Below are 12,216 nucleotides of genomic sequence, written 5' to 3'. Positions count from 1 at the left end.
GTTGAAGCTATAAGCTAATGGAGACACATTGAATGCAGGGTACCCTAGTTCCAAGCGTGGACTTTCTAATCCTGGAACCGATATTCAAGCGGTAGAAGTGGTTTTTGCAATGCCTGAAGGTTGCTTGTCACATGGAAAGGATGGGATATTCAAACATGAAGCATAGGTTGGTCCCCCTGGGGCACTCTAAGTATTTTTTCTTTTATGTACTGCAAGTATGAAATTTTTCTGGGGCAATTTTGAAGAATTTTTGGGAGATTCCATTGTAAAACTATAGTACGAAAAGCCTATAAAGGGAAGAAAAAAATTTTGTGGATATATTCGAACATTGAAGCAGTGGAAATCACTAAAGCATGTAAATGGTTCTAGTTATGCAACCAAATATTTTAATATAATGGCTAATCATTCTGTTTTAAAAAAAAAAATTCTATATATTGAAAATTTAACACCTTATAATCTTGAAGACTCTATTTACAGAATTTTATATTATTAAATAACAGTGTTATCTATTGAGGCTACAATTTCACATGGAATATATTTTTTGGTCGAAATCTGACATTTTTTGGATTGCACAATCTTAAATTTTTAGTGTTTCAATCATGATTTTAACACTAGAAATGGGTTCAACATCATTAAAAACACTTGTCACACCCCAAATTCCATAACTTGACAACTCTAACCTAGTTTTTACAAATTCTAGCAAGATTTCTTTTTTAAATCTACCAAAAAAGCCAACCTTTTTCGAGTGAAATTGCCAATTATTTAGACTACACAATAAATAACACCTTTAATAAATTATAAAGTGTTATTCTCACTTATAAAATATTCATTAAAACATTTAAATACTTTCCTATTATAAACGTTTTCATTATATGATAAATATGAAATATTATATTCTCCTTATTTATTTTCTTACTTCCTTTTTACCCCATACATGTATATATATGGGATTACTTTTACACTAATTGGAAAGTATTTTATTGTGGATTCTAGACCCTAGCTCATCTCGGAAAAAAAATGTCTCAGTTTTCTTAATTCTTTGGCTTCACACTAGTATATGGATACTTTGTTGCATCTAGTATTTCAAGATAAATCAGTTGAAACATGTAATCTTTTTTCCTCCCTTGGAGATGTAAAAAGAATTTCTCGTAATCTTCAAGACTGTTTAGATAGTGTGGATACCATATTAGCTGCTGTTGAAGAGTTTCTAGTTAGTGATTCTGCCTCGTCGGACCTTACTGATCCTCCAATGGATCAAAGATAAACTCCCTTTTTTCTCTCTTCTAATTAGGATTAAGGTGGTGTTGATGGTGCTGGAAATTAGTGAACCAGGGAGTCTCCCTGATCTGTAGTCCCAATTATACCTCTCACCATTTGGAATAGGAGCCCCATCCAGGGGATCATCTCAGCTGCCATATATTCTTACATATTTTCCCTGACTTTAACTGTCAGCAAGAGAGAGGGGTGAAAATGTGCCTTCAAAAATCAAGGGGGTGTGCCTGGTGAGTGTTCGATCATATGTGTGTCAAAGTTATATTACTACGAAGGGGGAAGAGAAGTGAGCCTCTAAGAGAGAGGTAATAGTACCACCCTAGTAGAGACACAAATAAACAAGAAGAATTTGTTCAGCATCCAACGGAATAGTCCACAAAGATGTGACGTCATTTCAATCATTACAACCAGAAATATATATCTAATATCTAGCAGAATAGTCCACAAGGATGTGACAATGATAATTACCATTACAACACATTCTTAATATGATAAATATGAAAATAAATGAAATAGTTAAACTACTTTAGCACAGATGAAAGAAAACATGAATTACAAACATTCACGGAATAATATTACAAATATTCATAATCCATGCATGAAGAACATGTTGGGCATAAGGCTTCTAATAGTAAGTAAAAGTTCCAAAACACATGTATACAATGAACACCACTATCTCCATAGTGGAACATTGGAGCCACTCGTTGCTCCCAAAAATAACTAGTCTGTCTCTCTAACGCCTTGCAGGAGGAGCCAAGGTGAAAATTCCTCTGCTCATATAATGTGTATATATAACCAAGAGGTGATGCTTCACCTTCCTTGTGACTCTTTGACTACCCCCATGACTGTTTTACTTCCTATGACTTTCTGACTTTACATGACTCTTCATATTTTGAATGTGTCCTTTGGACTTCAACTTTACAATACATTTTCCAATATAGAATTACATAATCCAAAAATGATGTGGCACATGATGACTCGTGACAAGACATGACATGACACTGATGACATGGACTGCATGATGATGTGGTAGTGCCAAGTTGTCCTTCTTACTACTTCTTTGTTTCTATCTTCAATAAGAGATGTGTCCAATACTTCATCTTCATGAGAGATATCCTTTTTCCTTCATATATACCCTCCAAAGAGTGGTAAATCAAATAGAGTCTTCATGCGGTCCTGATCTTTGGTATTCTATTGTAGCCCAGTGTTCCTTCATCTTCTTCTCTAAGGATCTTCTTATCTCTTTAGCTCCATATGTGCCTTCTATAATTCCTCTTTCTCCTTCTCCTTCCTTATCATCTTGCCATAGCATGACATATTTCCTACATCTGCAATCCACTCATGACAAGGTGACATCAATCTGATAAACCCCTAGTATAAGATATTGCATGATAATCCACTGACTAAGCCAAAAACAGATGGTAGGTTGAGGGAGAGGCTCAATGACTGTGCATCTCAAGTAGTCAAGGGTCAGGCTTTAGCCTTGAGACTTTGTAATGTGTAGTTTAGGCTTGGACTAAGAAAAAATATTGCATAGTTGGGGAGCTTAGAGACCCAAGTTGAGGGCTTAAACACTGATTTTTACCATTGCGTAGTTCTGGAAGATTGAGGATCCCAGATGACTGCAAAATTACTTAGTTGAAGAACTAAGAGCTGAGGCTTGAGCCTTGAAACTACGCAATGTGCAATTCAAGATGGACTATTTAGGAAAATTGTGCAGTTTTGAGGCTCCGTGAGTCAGGCTGCAGGTTTTTGCACTGTTTTTTTCAACTGTGCAGTTATGGGAGAGAGAGAAGACTTAGTGATTGCGTAGTTGTGAATTTTAGGAGCTCAAGGTTTTGGCTTGAGATCAGAGACTGCGCAATGTGTAGTTGGGACCAGGCTAGAGGGTTGAATTGCACAATTTTGGAGGTCAAGGCTCGGGCTTAAGTACTGAAACTACGTAGTGCATAGTCCTGGAAGGTAGGAATTGCACATTACACAATGAAAAGAGGTAGGGTTTTATCTTAAGGGTTGGGGTTGTGCAATTCGCAGTTTAGGAAGCTCAAATGAGGCTAAGTTGCTGGGAATTTTATAAAATTTGGCTAAGTGTGGGATCAGTGAAACTGATGTGAATAGTGATAGGACTTTACTATGATCACACACTTAGAGTGATTGATGAAACAACATATATCATCTGGAACACATTAACAACATACTTCCCTCAGTTCAACAACCTTCACGACAACTTACAGCAAGTGCGACACCAAAGATACAATTTGCGACGAATGCGACAACACTTGTGTGACAGTGGTTAAAACTTTGAAAATGAGTGTGACGAAGGTTTACATGGTAAGATCGAATCATTTACACAAGGAGAACCTCTTGAACCCACCAAAACAATCTTATGTACATTTTACAACACTTAACATGCCAGAAGAAGACAAGTGCTAAAGTGTGAATGACACTTATGATATGCGAATGAAAATGAAAGAAACACATGCCAGGGAAAAGTAACATGAAAATGACACTAATTAGACTGAAAGCAAGCAAAATAAACTGTCAAAAAAATGAAAATGACACTAATTAGACTGAAAGCAAGCAAAATAAACTGTCAAAAAAATGAAAATGACACTTGCAAAAACAAAGGTACGCGAAATCGATAGTTTGCAAAACTCACAAAAATAGAAGTACAAACGTAGCTAGAAGTGAGAAATTGTTGATGTCATTGTGCACTAACTATCGGCATGGACTAGACATCACAAAGGCACAGTCTTGATGCATCGTGTTATGATTCTTCAAGCTTACCTGAAATAATGTGATCATGAACTTATTATTGACTGATCATGTGTGAGAAAGTACACTTGACACTTCCAATCCAAGAAGGGAGCTCAAAAGCATCAACTAACCAAGAAGTGACTATGGAACGACTAATCTCAATATCTATAATAGGCTCCAAAATTCAAGTGTAGGCAAATTTTGGAGGGTGTTTGTCGCAGCGACAACACTTGGTGACATACTGGTAGAACTCCAACTTCTTTTCTTTGGTAAATTCTTTCATGCAGTGTCTAGTTCTTCAGGAAGTATTGATTCATATTACCATGGCTTTCCCACTCACCCCATGCATAACATAGTCCCTTTCATTCCTTTACTCAGTTAAACGCAAACATAAGATCAGTGATCACACAATGTTTTAAATTAGGGTAGGTTAATGAAGTTTGCGAGATTTATATTTTTATAGTATTGTTTTTCATCTCTGGTGTTTCTTCGCTACCAGCAGGCCTTGACAGTACCCCGGTAGAGTCACTTCAGGAACACGAACATCGCTTCACTACTAGCAAGCTTGGACAATACCCTGACAGAGTTGCTTGCTTCACCTCTCTACGCAGGAAGCATTTCTTTTCTTTCACCTTTATTTATTTATTTAAAGAAGATTGTGCATTGGAACTTATTTATTTATGGGCCAAAGAGGGATCCTGACTTATTGGGAGAAGGAAAGATTGTTCCTTCAGAGAAGCATATAGTGACCTCTGATTTAGGTTTTCTCATTTAGATTTTTCCCTTGTCCTTCTCTACTTGATTGGATCAGCCCAAAAACATCGAAACATAAAAACTTGAGTGTAGGAATGAGGTTTCCAAAATAGACATGGAGGTCATGGTTCAACACAAGGATCGTATTTTTCATCAAAACATCATCAACCAAAAGATGTAACCAAGACAAGGAAGAAGGATAGAGATTTAGCTAAATGTTGCAGTGTCATAAAGTCCTTTTCTATTTTTCCACATTCCCTTTTGAACCAAAATAGAATCTTCATGCCAGGTCTCATAAAACGAAAGGAAAGACAACACATAAAAAGGAAACAAAATCAGAAGACAAGACAGAAAGTGGCTAAACCAAAACATGGTGTGAAACCAAAACCAGAAAGCACAAGACAAACCACAGGAAACGAATGCAGGAATGTGCAGGTAGACTAAAATGCAACTATATCTAGTCCTAACCTAACTAGCTAGAAGTTTAAGGTCACAAATAATGGAATTTCCAAATATAGCCACCGTAATTGTTCCTGACCTATAATCCCAAAGATGCGATCAATTAAAAAAAAATATAAAACAATGTGCCACAAAAAAGATAAGATCTTGAAAAGATTACACAAAAATTTGAATGTATTTCTTGTTAGTAAAAAGATAGGCCATAGCCATAACTTCTAACCAATTTATATTCTTACCTTTTCGATGAGGACCATCATTTAACAAACCTCAGAAGCTTCTTGTGAATGTGTCTTCAACTAACTCCTTAGCAAGTGTGAGAAAATATCAAAACTTTTTATTTGTGACAGAGCCTACCAAGTAAGATTGCTCCAACCATTCAACAATTGGATCATAAAATTGATGACAATCCTCTTGAAAACACCGAAATATTTGAAAAGATAAATTTTCAATTAGAGGCACAGGATTACGATGAGAATATTGCGAGGATTTAACATAACCATCAACAAGTGCAGAAGTGCCCCAATTGCTTGACAAGTACTCGAGTAGTGAGATGTTAAACCATAAATATCAAAGGGTGTAAAACAACTGTCATTGGATGTGTTGATGGGAAAATAGTAATTTGAGCAATAGTCGTCAGAGACAGAATCATGATCAGATGGGTTGTTTAAAGCATGAGATTTCCAGTTTGTAATTACCAAAGATAAATCAACTTGAACAGTTTTGCAAATGATCAACATAATAGAATCATCTTCCTTGCATGATGAATGTAACAAACCATTTTCTTGTAACTTGTTACACACTACACTAGCATTGTAATCGTCGAAAGAAATAAAAAGGAGTGATAGTATAGTAAACACATGAAACCAATCAGGGTAAAATGAGTGAAGAATAATTTGATTGGTCAAATAATCCATGCATTCACTAATGCTCAAGAGGATTTCAAGTGCGATGAAGAAAAATATTAGCATCAAAATATTCACAAGAAGGATCAAGAGCTAATTGTTTTCAAAATAGTGTTACATGTATGACTCCTTTGGTCAAATATAATATTTAGAATAATTGAATTTGTAGTTCCATGATTCTATGAGAGATACACATTCCAAACTTGAGTTTTATACAGGATATTTTCATGAAGATGAATCATCTTGAATCTGATCAAAAATCGAATCTTGAAAGTTTGAAAGATTATATCTGCAATGCCAAATATATTTCAAGAAAGAATTTACATTGAGTGAAACCATGCAGAAAGAATAATTTTGCAAAGAAAACTAGGCCTGACTCAGTTCATGGGTCTTACCAGAGTTGCGATATCATGGCACAACCATAAATGGAAGTTGAAGTGCCTGGACTCTCTAGCAAGTCCCAAAACTTTCAAGGATGGTAAAATCGCATTCTAAATATTGAACCAAATCATGCATGGTGTGAGGATAGTTTCTTTCACTAATTTTGATGAGATCACTATTGACCTAACGGCGTCCATCTCTGTGACTAGTTTGATCATATTTTACAACTTCGACAACCAAATTACTCAAGCCGAAAGATTCTTCTGATCGCAAATCTAGAGATGGAGAAATTTGATGAGTAAGCTAATTTCAAGAGTTGACTTCATGAAAAAGAAGAGACGAAATAGGATGGAAAGGATACTCAATGATCTGATTGTTTTCTCTTTCATCATGGACAACCTGTAGGAATTTACAGGGTAAGTTCCTCAGAAAGAATACCAAAAGGACACCGCTCACAACCAGATCTCAAATCAATACACCAGTATTTTTGACGTGGTTAAAACCCTCAGAGTGCAAGGAGGGAAACAGTCCACGGCCTGTCCCAACGTGGGTACAGACAATTTATTAATCAAAGAATGAAAATTTACATAAGCTTCTCTCATGCACGGATTACCCGAACAATGACCCTCCATGCGCTTTAAATAGAACTCATGGACCAATCGGGTGTCAAGCCACGGATCAAGTGTCGGTAATACCGAGGTGAGAGTGAACCGTCGGATCACTACATATCGTGACCGTCGGATTGTAAGTTACAAAATGTACAACGGTAAAGAAACACACTTTACCTAACTCTAACCTAACTCTATGCTAGACCAAGTTGAACTTAACTATATCCTATGTGTCGGAATATCCTAACATCCCCCCTTAAGAACAACTTGGGATAGGATTGAAGGATTTACAAATATGACACAATAGGACAAGGAAGGAGGCACTAGAGCCTATCCCCCCTTAGTGACAACTTCCTGAACTCCAAGCATATATCGAAGTTTAGTGAACTTCGCCTCTGTGAGAGCCTTTGTGAAGATGTCTGCAACCTGATCATCCGTTGGACAATATTGCACTTCAAGAACATGGTCATGAATGAGCTTTCTGATGAAGTGCATGTGTAGTTCAATGTGTTTGCTGCGCTGATGCTGGACTGGATCTTTGCATAGCTGAATGGCACTTTGATTATCACACCAAAGTGTGGTTGGATGCTGCTGCTCAAAGCCAAATTCGGATAGGATCTGACGAAGCCACAAGGCTTCCTTACTAGCTTCCACGGCACCACGATACTCTGCTTCTGCTGACGAAAGAGAAATGGCAGCCTGTTTCTTACAAGCCCATGTAATAGGTCCTGAACCAAGAGTGAAGACATAACCGGCAGTAGACTTCCGATCATCAAGGTCACCAGCCCAATCAGAATCAGTGAAACCAACTAACAGAGGAGCTGCTTTGGCACTGTAATGAATCCCAAACTGTATTGTACCTCGAACATAACGAAGTATTCTTTTAGCTGCTTTCCAATGACTTTCACGGGGGTTTTGCATAAAACGAGCAACAAGGCCAACAGCAAAGGAAAGATCAGGACGAGTATGGGTTAAATACAAGAGTTTTCCGACAAGTTGACGGTATAAGGTAGCATCAACTTCAGGAGAAGTACAAGAGACTGAAAGTTTGACTCCAGACTGAAAGGGAGAAGGGGCTGGCTTACAGTCTTCCATGTGAAAATGACGAAGAATATCACAAGCATACTTGGACTGGGAAAGGAAAATACCTTCTTGGGATTGCAAGACTTGAAGACCGAGAAAATAGTGTAAGTGTCCTAAGTCTGTCATTTCAAATTTCTTTTTAAGGCTGGACTTCACATGGTTTATAAGGTTGGGATCACTACCAGTAAGAATAAGATCATCAACATAAAGAACAAGGATGATAAGAGAGTTGCCCACTTTCTTGGTGTAGACAGTATTGTCAGAATGACACCTAGAAAAGCCAGATTCTAAAAGAAAGCTATCCATTTTGGCATACCAAGCCCGAGGAGCTTGCTTGAGGCCATAAAGGGATTTCTTAAGTCGACAAACGAGGCTGGAGTCTGTTTGTATGAAGCCAATGGGTTGTTCCATATAGATTTCTTCCTGCAAGTCCCCATGCAAGAAGGCAGATTTAACATCCATTTGATGGACTTCCCATTTTAAAGAGGCAGCAAGGGAAAGAACAAGGCGGATAGAGTTCATTTTGGCAACTGGAGAGAAGGTTTCAGTGTAGTCAATGCCTTCAACCTGTGAAAAGCCCTTAGCAACTAGACGAGCTTTATGTTTATCAACTTTCCCATCTGGTCCATACTTGGTTCTGTAAACCCATTTGCATCTAACAAGTTTGCGTCCCTTTGGTAGAGGAACAAGATCCCATGTATCATTTGTCATCAATGAATGATATTCTTCATTCATAGCTGCTTCCCAATGTGGATGGCCTGAAGCTTCTGCAAAAGTGTCAGGATCATGATTTACTGGAGCTTGAGCCAGTAAAGAAGAGGCTCTTTCAAACTGAGAACGTGTACGTCGCTGATCTGTAGGATCACCGGCAAGATCACCTGCTGCATCCCGAGTAGCACGGACCCATCTTGGAAGTTGAGGATCCTGAGAAGGTGGGGGAGGATTATCATCCTCGCTTTCATCATCAGAAGAAGAAATGTTTTCAAAGATAGAAGAGATAGGAAGAGGTGGCACATCCGCCGGACTAGGCTCGCAGGCCGATTTATTTTCATCAAATTTTACATCTCTTCTAATGATAACATTTTTGGACTTAAATGGAATAAGTCTATAACCTTTTACATCTTCAGAATATCCAACAAAAGTACATTTCTCACTCTTAGGTTCTAAAGCTTTATGCTTTTCATCTGGAATATGGGCCCATGCTTCACTTCCAAACACACGAAAGTGACTTACATCTGGTTTAATGGAACTCCAAGCTTCTTCTGGAGTGATATTCTCTAGAACCTTAGTAGGAGTGCGATTGATTATATAATTTGCACAATTAATTGCTTCGGCCCAAAAACTAAGACTGAGTCCTTTAGATTGCAGCATACAATTAGCCATTTCCTTTAAGGTGCGATTTTTCCTTTCAGCTACACCATTTTGTTGTGGAGTGTATGGAACAGTATGTTGCATTTGAATTCCATTTTCGGTGCAAAAGTTGATGAATGCGTTTTTAACATATTCTCCACCATTATCAGTTCTTAGCTTAAGAATTTGATGTCCAGATTGTTTTTCAACAAATGCTTTGAAGGCCAAAAAAGTGCTAAATACTTCGCTCTTGAGTTTTAAGAAGTATACCCAAGTGCGTCTAGAGAAATCATCAATGAAAGTTAAGAAGTACTTGCAGCCAGAGAATGAAGCAACAGGAAGAGGACCACATAAATCACTGTGCACAAGCTGTAAAGGGGCTGAGGCGTGCCAAGAGGCACGTTTGTCAAAACTGTCCCGATGATGTTTTCCGAGTACACATCCGGAACAAACACCATCTTTGCAAGATACCATAGGAAGACCTGTCACCATATTTTCTTTACATAGATGCTGAAGGGAGCGATAGTTTAAGTGACCAAACCGCTCATGCCAAAGTTTGCTCACTTCATCATTATGAGCAACAAATACTGAGGGAAGATGGGATGACCCAAAGTTGTGAAACTTATACAACCTTTTGGAATCATCAGCAAGACCAGTAGCTAGAATCTGTTTAGGATCTTTTAGATCCTTGATTACAACATCATGAGGTGAAAATTCAACAATTTTACCTTCACCTGAATGAGTTATCTGATAGACAGATAGAAGGTTGCAGGATAAGTTTGGAACACATAATACATCATTGAACTGACCATTGTCTAGATGAACAGTTCCAGTCCCTACAACATTAAGAGATCTATCATCACCAACATATATATTTTTGGTGTTACAATCATTTAAAGAAGAAAACATGGCTTGGTTTTTGGCCATGTGACAAGAGGCTCCAGAATCAATGAGCCACTCATGAGAATGAGAAGAAGAAGAAGATACATTTAATGCATAACCAGACTGAGATGATTGACGATGACATGCAGAAAGTGCCGTTCCGGAAGTTGAAGTTGAAGTAGGCTCCAGATGGATGTTATGTTTCTTCATTGCGGCTTCCAAGGCTTCCATCTTCTTAAAGCATTTAGATTCTAAGTGGCCATCTCGATTACAAAAGTTACAATGTCTGTCAGTCTTCTTCCATTTGTTTTTATTGGTCTTGTCATTTTGCTGAAATGATCTTTCATCTTGAGGCTGAGTTGGTTTAGGACCATTCCTTTGAGGATAAGACTTCTTAGGATTCTTTGAATTTGGTTGCTGCTGGGCGGCTAACGCTTTCGAGGAAGAGTTTCCAAGATTAAGAAGACCAAGGTGTAAGAGTTTTTCTTGTTCTCTTATTAAGGAATCACAAAAGGAGTCAAAGGAAGGGGGTTTGTAGTCTTTGCCTTGACAAATGAAAGCTTCCCTTGTAGAATGGAAAGTGGAAACAAATACAGAGTAGGCTGGTCCCAACTTAGTAAGGATGGAATAAATAAGGTTACCATCTTCTTTCTTAACTTTAACACCTTCCAAGAGATATCTAAGGGTCTTGAATTTGGACAAGAAATCTTCAATGCAAGAAAAATTATTAGGATCCAAAGTAAGCAACTCATTCTCAAGTTGATGGGCTCTAATTTCATTTTTAATCCCAAAAACTTTAGCAAGTTTTTCTAATGCTTCATGAGGAGTTTCAATTTCTGCAATGTGGAATCTAAGATCAGGAGAAACAGACATTCCTATCAAACCACGTGCTTGATCTTGTCTATTTTCCCATTTTTCGGCCTTGTCTTCATCTTTGGGTTTCTTCTCTTGGTCTGTGGCTATTCTAAAGAGACCTTTACTTCTAAGTAAATCTCCCATGTAGGCTACCCATTGGAAGTAGTTAGTGCTGTCAAGAATGACTTGGCATGGACTTTCCATTTTTTGAAAAAAAACTGAAGCTGAAGATGCTGAAAGTAAGTGGTCCAATGGATAGATCTCGAAAAAATAGGCGGTTTTAAAAAAAACGGCTCTGAAAAAGGCTTCCGGATGAAGAAGTTATGGCTTTTTGAAAAAAAATTGTTGACGTTGCCGGCAAAGTGCGCGAATGTGCGGGAATGAAAAAATCCGCCCCCACAAAATGGAGACTTGAACCCAAGACCTCTACTCTCTTAAAAAGTCTTTGAACCAATTGATCTATACAAAATATTTGAGAGAGAGAGAGAGAGAGAGAGAGAGAGAGAGGGGGGGGGGGGGGGGCCTCGATTTGCGTGCTTGCCTTGGGAAGGCTCTTTTCCCCTACAAAACACAAAACACAAAACCCAACACGAATATGCAAAGAAAAACGAACCTTACGGCTCAAAGTTAGCTTTAGCCAAAAAACTAGAATTTTAAAAAAAATCTCAAAGTTAGCTTTTAACCGAAAAACTAAATATTTTTCTCAATGTTTCTGATTTTCCAAGATCACACTAAGGTGCAGGGAAAAGAGCATACGCATGAGAAAAATCCTTTCTTTCTGTTTCTGATTTGCCCAGATCGCACAGAGTCGCAGGGCAAAGAGCATACGCAGAAATGAAAGGTATAGATCCGGGAAAAAAAAAGGCTAAATAAACCGAAACCGAAATAAGCAGAGAGAAAATGACAGTAAACTG

This window comes from Pinus tabuliformis, chromosome 8 (genome assembly GCF_031772625.1).
Source record: "Pinus tabuliformis cultivar Carrire ecotype Pingquan chromosome 8, CPIR1, whole genome shotgun sequence".
Lineage (NCBI taxonomy): Eukaryota > Viridiplantae > Streptophyta > Pinopsida > Pinales > Pinaceae > Pinus > Pinus tabuliformis.
The sequence above is the reverse complement of the archived record's forward strand: the minus strand, read 5'-3'. Positions refer to the sequence as shown.